This window comes from Bolinopsis microptera, chromosome 9 (genome assembly GCF_026151205.1).
Source record: "Bolinopsis microptera isolate Bmic1 chromosome 9, MBARI_Bmic_1.0, whole genome shotgun sequence".
Taxonomy (NCBI): domain Eukaryota; kingdom Metazoa; phylum Ctenophora; class Tentaculata; order Lobata; family Bolinopsidae; genus Bolinopsis; species Bolinopsis microptera.
The window spans coordinates 7,200,574-7,209,074 of NC_087080.1; the positions used below are offsets into that span (position 1 = coordinate 7,200,574).

Genomic DNA, 8,501 nt, shown 5'->3' on the forward strand with positions numbered 1-8,501 from the left:
TTTTAAAAAGAAATTTTTCAAACCTTGTTTTTTCGTTTTTTGACTATTTAAAATGAAAAAAGTTTCATTTCTGCTAGAGGTTTTGACATAAATAGGCCTTTCCGAAATAAGGGGAAAATTTTCCAAACATTTGGGGTTTTTGTTTTCTTGGGAAAAAAAACCGGAAGTTCAAGGCAAGCCCTGTGGGATTATTCAAATTTTTTCCTTTCCCATTAAAAATTTAAATTTTTGGACGGGGCATGGGTTTTTGGAAAAAAATTTGTAGGCCCGTAGGTGCCTGGTTTTTAAAATTTTGGGCGAAATTTTTTTTTGTAAAGTTTCAATCGTTTGATTTAAATTTTTAAGTTTGTTTTTAAAGTGGTAATTTTTATCACTTCAAAATCATAGGTGCCCCGATTTTGTTTTGGGGAACTTTTTTTTTTTTCCCGAGAATTTTTTCTTAAGTTTGCTTTTTTTTTCCTCGGGCAACCCTTCGTAACCTTCGGGCCAGGAAACCCCAAACACATATTGACCGTTAAGTACGCCCGGAAATTTTTGAGGAGGGCCAAAATATTTTTTTGTAAAGGGAAAGTTTGGCCCGGATTTTTTATTTCGGGGGGGGGGGGGTGGGGGGGGGGTTTTCTGTGGGCGGCGAACTTGCCAAACTGTGGGAAACCTTTCCCCTGGCATGGCAGGGGTAAGGGGGCGGACCCCAATGGTGGGGGCTAGGGGGCACAGCCCCCCCGGAAAAAATTTTTTGAAATAGGGTCTTTTTTGGGGTAAAATGAAAAATTTAATGAATTTACAAAAATTAAATGGGTTTTTGGCAATTTTAATTTTCATTTTTCCTTCCAAATCCTGACCCCGATTTAAAATTTTCCCCCCTTTAGACTTTATTTTGGGGGCGAAAATTGAGTTTATAATGGAGAAGCGGAAAACCTCTCTAAAATTCAATTTTTGGGTCCTGTTTGGGCCCGGTTTTAATTTTTTTTGTGGAGGTCACTTTTTTGCGCAGAAAGCGCTCGATTTTAGGGGCAGATAAAAAAAATTTTTGTTTGCCTTTTTTTTTTGGTTTTTCCTTTTTCGGCCCTGGAAAACGACGAAAACTGCAGGGGTGCTTCAAGTTTTAAAATCAATAAAATTTTTGCCCTTTTAAAAATTTAAAGTCCAAACGATATCAAAATCCTACCAAGTTAAACTTTTAAGACACACAAATTTAAGTTTGCAGGATTTCCCGGCTCACATCAAATACAGTTCCATTTCTAGAAAACCCATTTAGCTAAAACTGCTTGAAAAACCCTGTCTTTCCCGTTTCCCCTTCCTCCTACACACTTCCCCCTTTAATTAAATCAGACTGGAAAAAATTTTAAATTTTAAAAAGGATAAACCCATTTAAAAAATGACTCATTTAAGGCTGGCTTTTAAAAAAAATTGGGGGGTGTTTAGTTGGCTAAAGGGGGCAAGCAGACTCCCCCGGGACCGGGGGTTCAAAAGTACCCCCCCCCCCCCCTTGTTGAGGTTGATAAAAAATGTCCGGGGGGGAGTTTTAACCGGTTATTAATTGTAACGTTGTTTGGGTCGGGGTGGGGTGGTTTGGCAGGTTGTTGTGGTAACTTGGCTATTTGCCCCATTTGGGGCCTTTTGGGTTACTTTTATTTGGGGTTTTTACGACTAATGAAATTTTTCTAAATGGTAAAACCCTGGTTCTTTGGCTCCCGCCTTTTTAGTTTAGGGTTTCCCCCCTGCCCTTTGGGAAAAAATTTTTTTCTTTTCTGTACTTCAAAAAATTTGAAACCCTTTTTCCCCCTTTTGGTAAAGTGGAAAAGGTAAAAGAGCACCTGGTGCCAAAATTTACGGTTTTACCTTAATTCCGTATTTAGCCCAACGGTGCACAAATTTTTCCCCTTTTATGTTTTATGTTTTTTTCCCCCCGGTAACCCGGGGTTCCCGGGGGGAAAACCCAAATAATTTTGAATTAAAAATTAAAACCCATCGGAAAAAAATTAAACCAAAGGGAAAAAAGTTGGGAAATTCTTTTCCCAATTTCCGGGTCCGAAAAGGCCCTTTGGGGAAACAGTTAAATCCCACATTTCAATTTAAAAGTGGTTTAATTTTGCACTTTCACACGTCCTACCCACAAAAACCCAAAATACCCAAGGGGCCACCAAAATGTGTTAAAATAGTTAAATAGCCGTGTAAAACTAGGGGTTTTTTGTCCCCCCCCACCCCCCCACTGCTTTGCCCATGGGGTTAAACCCCCCCCACCCCCCCCCCCTAAGAGGCCCAACCCCCCCTTCTCCAAGGGGGGTTTTTTGGGGTTTTGGGTGGAAAAAGGGGGTTTTTTCTCCTTTTTAGTTTCGGTGTAAAAAATTTTTTTTGGGGGGGGGGTTTCCCTGCCGGGTTGTTAAAATTTTCTGTTTCTCTTTGTTTGTTTTCTGGAAAAAAATTGTTTTCCCTGGAAGGGGAATTCACCTCTAAAGAGGGGGAAATTCTTGCTAGTGTTCGTTTTTTAAATACCCAATCTAAAGAGTTTGTTCTTGAATCTTTAAGGGGGTTAACGTTGTTGTATTCACTCTTAAAAATACTTTTTTAAGGGAGTTGTTCTTTTATTTGAGGGGTTTTACCCCGTCTCGATTTCGGTTGCTTTAATTTTGGGGGATCCAGTAGGAAGTAGCAGGGTTAATTTCAACATTCAGAAAGGGACTCTCTTTTGTTTTAGGGTTCTCCCTTTACTTTTTGTAAGTTTTTCTGAAGTTTGGGGGATGGGTTTTTCCCTGTTTGGAATTTTTCCAAAAACGTTTTTTAGCATTAAAAATGGTTTTTTCTTTCTTTTTTCCCCAAAATTTCCCCTCAATTAAAAAGACACAAACTTTTTGAGCAATAAAAAAAAAATTTTTAAATTAAAAATTTTTCCCATTTTTCAGAGGGTTTGTTTGGGGAAAATCCCAGGGTTTGTTTGGGAAGGTTCAGGGGAACCTTGATTTTTAAAAAATTTCCCTAAAATTTTAAAAAGATAATCCTTCCGGTTTAAACATAAAACCCCCAATGCTTTTAAATTTTTATTTTGCTCCGGGGGGAATCCCTTTACGCGTTTTTTAATAAAAGTGGGAAGCTGGGAGTGTAGCTGTTTAAAGTCAACCCCCATTGGTATGGTGGTTTAACTTGCCCTTTTCCCGGCAATCGGGAAATTTCCCCCTTGGTTTCATACCGGCCTAAGAAAGCCAACAGTGTGCTGATAGCCTTTTCATATGTTTTTCCTGAAGAAACACCGGGGGCCCCTTTCGGATTGCACGAGTTAAAATTAAAAATTTTTTAATTATTTATTAACCCCCCCCAACCCCAAATTTTAAAAAGGAAAAAACCCCCCTGGGCATGATGTTTACATCTTTTTTTTAGCTTTTGTGTAAGTAGCGGAATGATAAGGAACTGTTATCTTTAACTAAAAAATTACCCCTTAAGGGTTAAAATGAGAAAAGTTTGTAAGATGATCCCCGTGTTTTCAGCCCCATGATTTTTAAAACCCTTCTGATTACAGGGCGGGGCTTTTATCTTGGGGGACCATCTTGCCTCTTTCGGTGCAGTTTCCCGTTACGACTGAGATCATTTTTCCATGACAGCAGAGTGCAGTAAAAAAGGGAATCCATAATTCCCCCGGGCCGCATAGGCCTCACTAGTTTCCCAATTTAAAGTTCGCACATTCCTTTTTACCCTGTTTGGGGGGATGGCCGAAATTTTAATTTTAGTTTGGAAGGGGTATAAAATTAAATTTGCGAAGAAAATTTTTTGGGGCCCTTTTACGGAGTGTAAAATGGGGGGATTTTTCTTTGGGTTTGGGCCCGGAAACCCGAAAAAGCTTAGTTGTAACCCCGGGAATTCCCCTTTTTCCTATTCGGCTTTTGCTGTCGAAAAAACCGGATCAATTTAATTCCCGGCTTTTTATTTAGGGCCGGACTTTAAACAAATTAGTCCCGGGCTTTTTTTAGTTAGTCCGGACTTTTTTGTTAGTCCCAACTTTATTAGTTTGTCCGGACTTTTAATTTGTCAGGACTTTATAAGGGGCCCCATGGCCCCAATTTTCCCCCCAACCCCCGGTTGTTTGCCCCTTTTGGTGTCCTTTTTTTTAGGCTTTTTTCCCGGGGGGAATTTTTATTAAAGTAGTTATCCAGTTTAGTTAAATGCTGTGAAATGGTACGGGAAATCGGGGTTTTATTTCAGGTTTAAATGGTTTCTGCCTTTTTTATTTCTTTTACGAAGAGTTATGCCCTTAAAACTTTTTGAGACGATCCAACTAAAAGTTTAATTTTACACCGCAATTTTTTCGTCTTTAAAAACGTTTGTCCAAAAACTGTCCAAAAACGCTGCTTTAACCCCCAAATTTCGGATAACCCTCAATTTCACAGTTCACACCAATTACATGATTTACATCCCCCTTTAATCAGAAAAAATACCCCTACAGGGGTGATGAGTTTGTAATTATTGTGATTAGTCCCCACCCCCCGGGGCTCAGGGGGGAAACATTTGCATTTTCTCCCTTTTTTCGCATATTTCCCGCTGGTTTTCTTAAATCCAGAGTCCCAAAAGGGTTTACATGATTTTTGTATATTAAAATTTCCAGTAAGTCCCTGGGTAAAATTTTGATACCCCGATACCAAAACACGGACCCGGGTTTCCCCCTTTGTTAAAACCCGTTACCAAATCCCCGTTTCCTCCCAGCCCCAGGGTTCCAAATTTCAAGATGTAAACCGTACCCGTTAAAGTTAATTTTTCGTCAGTCCCCCTGTCCTTTAGGGGAAAATTGTTGTTTGCGGGGTTTGGGCAGTTGAAAATTTTTGGGTAGGGGAGTGGGAGGGTGTGTGAAACCCCCCCCCCTCCCCTCCTTTTTAAAATATTATTTACTTTGGAAGGAAAAAGGGGGGGTGTTTTAAACCCCTTTCCCCCTCCGGACCTCCCCTCCTCCTTGTACGTATTATTTGCTGGGTAGGGAGAGAGGTAGAGGTGTATGAACCCCTCCCCCTCCCCTCCCTTGTTTGTAGTTTTTTGGTGGGAGGGAGGTGGTTTGGGTGTTATTAAACCCCCCCCCCTCCCCCCCCCCCTTGTACGTAGTTATTTGCTGGGAAGGGAGGTGGTGGGTGTTTTTGAACCCTTCCCCCCCTCCTTGTAGTGGGGTTTTTTGTGGGGAAAGGGGGTGGTAGGGGTAGGGGAAACCCCCCCTCCTCCTTTTTACGGTTATTTGCTGGGAAGGGAGAGTGGTAGAGGTGTATGAAACCCTCCCCCCTCCTTGTTTCGTAGTTATTTGCTGGGTAGGGAGAGAGGTAGAGGTGTATGAACCCCCCCCATTTTCCCCCCCTCCCCCTTTTTACGTGTTATTTGCCGGGGGGAGGGGGAGTGGTAGAGGTTTATGAACCCTTTCCCCCCCCCCCTCCCCCCTTGCCGTAGCTATTTTTTGGGTTAAAAGGAGAGAGGTAGGGGGTTTTGAAAAACCCCCCCCCTCCCCCTTGTTCCCCCTAATTTTTTTGTGGGTTTTGGAAAAAGGTAAGGGGGGTTTTTGAACCCCATCCCCCTCCCCCTCCCCCTTTTACGTAGGGAAATTTTTTGGGTGGGGAGAGGTAGAGGTGTTTTTGAACCCCTCCCCCCCCTCCTTGGAAATAGTTTTTTTTGTGGGGAGGGAGGGGGTAGAGGGGTTTTTTTTAAAACCCCACCCTCCCCTCCCCCTTGTACGTAGTTTTTTTTTTCCCCGGGGGAAATTAGAGTGGTTTGAGGTGGGTTTAACCCCCCCCCCCCTCCCCTTCCCCCTTGTTTCGTAGGTATTTGCTCTGGGTAGTTAGAAATGGTTAGGTTGTATTTAAAACCCCCTACCCCCTCCCCCTTTTCCTTTGGTTTTGTAGTTATTTTGGGGTTAGGGAGGTGGTAGAGGTGTATGAACCCCCTTCCCCCTCCCCCTTGTACCCTATTTTATTTTGGGGGGGGGGGGAAGGGAGAGAGGTTGGGGGTGCGAACCCCCCCCTCCCTTTAAAAAACCTTTTTTAAAAATTTTGGGGGAAAGTCCGGGGCCCGGGATGTTGTGGGGTTGGGTTTTAAGGGTTTATATGTTGCTATGGGTCTGGGACCCTTCCCGGGAAACATTCCCATAGATGATTTTTTTTTGGGCCCGGTTTTTAAAAAATTTTGTTTTAAAATGCTTTCTTTTTTTTTTTTCAAAGTTTTCTTTGGGCAGATTCCCAAAAAAATTGTTTTTGAAGGACTAAAACTATCCGTGCCCCTTATCAGGGCAATTAATGATTTAAAAGTGTTTTAAATCTGTTATCTCTTTTTGCGAGGCATTTCATTTTTGGGGGACCTCTTTAAATAGTTTACCTTTAAACCCCGTTTAAAAAAGCACCCAAATGTGCAGTTTCTAAACACCCTTTTCTTCTACGGGAATTTTTGCAACTTGACTTATTAAAATAAAACGATTCCCCAAACCGTTTTTTAAAACAAAAACTCAAAAAAAAGGCCTTAACGTACTTATTGGGCCGGGTGCCCCAAAAAAAAGGTTTTCCCACCCTTTCCAGGGACAGAAAGCACAGCAAGGGGAATTCATTTCCCCCTTTTTAGCGGGAATGATCTACTCTCTCTCACGGGTAAAACAACCCGGTTTTAGGGTAGGGGAACCCCCGGGTCACTCTACGTAGAGGGGCACATTCTCTCTCTCTGCCCCCTCCCAGTTGGAGAAAAGAGGGGGGGCGGAAATTGATCAGTTTTTCAAACAGCTGCTTTGAGCGTGTAGTGTTTTTAAAAGGAGTCTGGGAGTATTGTAGGGTTTTTACTTACTTAAAAACAATGGGTGTCCCTTTTGTTCATTTTTGTGAGTCTTATATGCAAAGTATTTTTATTTTTGCTTTTGTTTTTTTAAATTTAAATGGTTTTAAAGATTTTCTACTCTGGGTCAGAAACTGAAATTGTTGGTTTTTTGCTGAAGTTCTCGATATTTGTTGAGATGGTGGCAAGTTTTTTGAGTAGGGAAAAAGTTTCCCAAAGGTTTTAGACGGCCCAGCATAATTTTTCCCCCAAAAAAAAAAAAAATTTCCCCTTAATGAAATCCCCTATCATGCACATGTATTTAAAAAATCTCCCTTTTACAAAGACAGGCTTTAAAAGGGTTGCCCTTTGGGCTTGGCCCCAGAAAAATAAATATAATTTGGGTACCCCCAATTTGGATAAATGAAATCCAAAAAAAGGGTTTTTATAACCCCAAAAAAAAAATTTCCTAAAAGTTACCCTCCCTTTTTGGTTAGGGGGTGACCAAATTCTCCTTTCAGCGCTCATTTTCGGAATTCCCAAAATTTGGTTTATCTGGGGAACAATTTTCGTGCAAATTTTTTAAAACAGTTGTTACGCCCCAATTCCCTTTGCTTTTATGGGGCCCAAAATTAAAAGTTCATCATGAACTTTTCCCCAAAAAGGCTGCATACGGTTACCCTTTTGGGGAAAAGTTTTTCAAGGACCCAAAAAATTACAAAAACCCCTTACCAAAACCCTCCAAAAACTCTTAAAACCACGAAAAAACCGTTACACCGTTTTCCCAAAACTTAAAAAAGTTAAACCCAAGGGCAAACGCAAAAACCGAAACCCTTGACAACGCTTCCCCCTTTAAAACCCTCGTTTCCTTTACAAACCCCAAAAAATCGTTTTCCCTTTCAACCAAAAACTCGTTCCATGGGCAACCCCCTTTCATCGTTAAACCCAAAAACAAACAAAATACACTCTTTTTTTTTTTTTTTGAAATAAAACCCCCCTTAAAAACACCGTTTCCAATTTTCCCCTTTTCCTCTTTCCCAAAAAAAACCTTTTCACTCAGAGACAACCCAAATAATTCCCTGTAAAACTTTTCCTGGTTTAAACCCCCACACACTATTTATAAAAGGGGACCAAAACAACCCCTTGGGAGTGTTGTTGGGTTTGGAATTAAAATAAAATTAAAATTAAAAAATTTTAAGCAAAACCCTTAAAAAATTTTTAATAAATTTGTTTGGAAACTCTTGCCCCCATCTCGCCCAAAAAAATTTTTCTGAAAGATATTACCCCCTTTTGGTCCTTAAGACTAAAAAAATTTTCTTTTTTAAAATTTCAAACCTTTAAACCCCTTATAAATTATTTTTCCCCAAAATTAAAATTGCCCCAAACCCTACCCCCCCCCCTTTTTTTTTTAAAAAACCCCAAAACCCCCCCCCCCCAAACTCTCCACTAGCCCCTTAAAACTTATAATAATTTAAAAACCCCTCAGTACCAATGAAACCCTTAACCCTTTTGAAAATTTTCCCCAAACAAAATACCCCCTTCCTCCAACCCCACACAAAAACACCCTTTTCCCTTTTTTACCCCCTTTTTAACGGTAGGAAAAAAGTTTGAAAAATTTATAAAATTTTTCTTTAACCATTTATTTTAAAAGTTAAATAAAAATTTATTAAACCCCTTAAATTTAAAATGAATGTTGGGAAACCTTTAATTTAAAAAACTTTATAAAACCCGGTAATAAACTTTAA

The 8,501-nt window shown here is 40.4% G+C and overlaps 1 protein-coding gene across 1 annotated transcript in view; it reads right to left on the minus strand.

Moving 5' to 3' along the window:
* Window positions 1-8,501, minus strand: part of LOC134820601 (coiled-coil domain-containing protein 96-like) — a 63,037-nt gene that overhangs the window by 16,749 nt on the left and 37,787 nt on the right. The gene's annotated exons all lie outside the window — the stretch shown is intronic.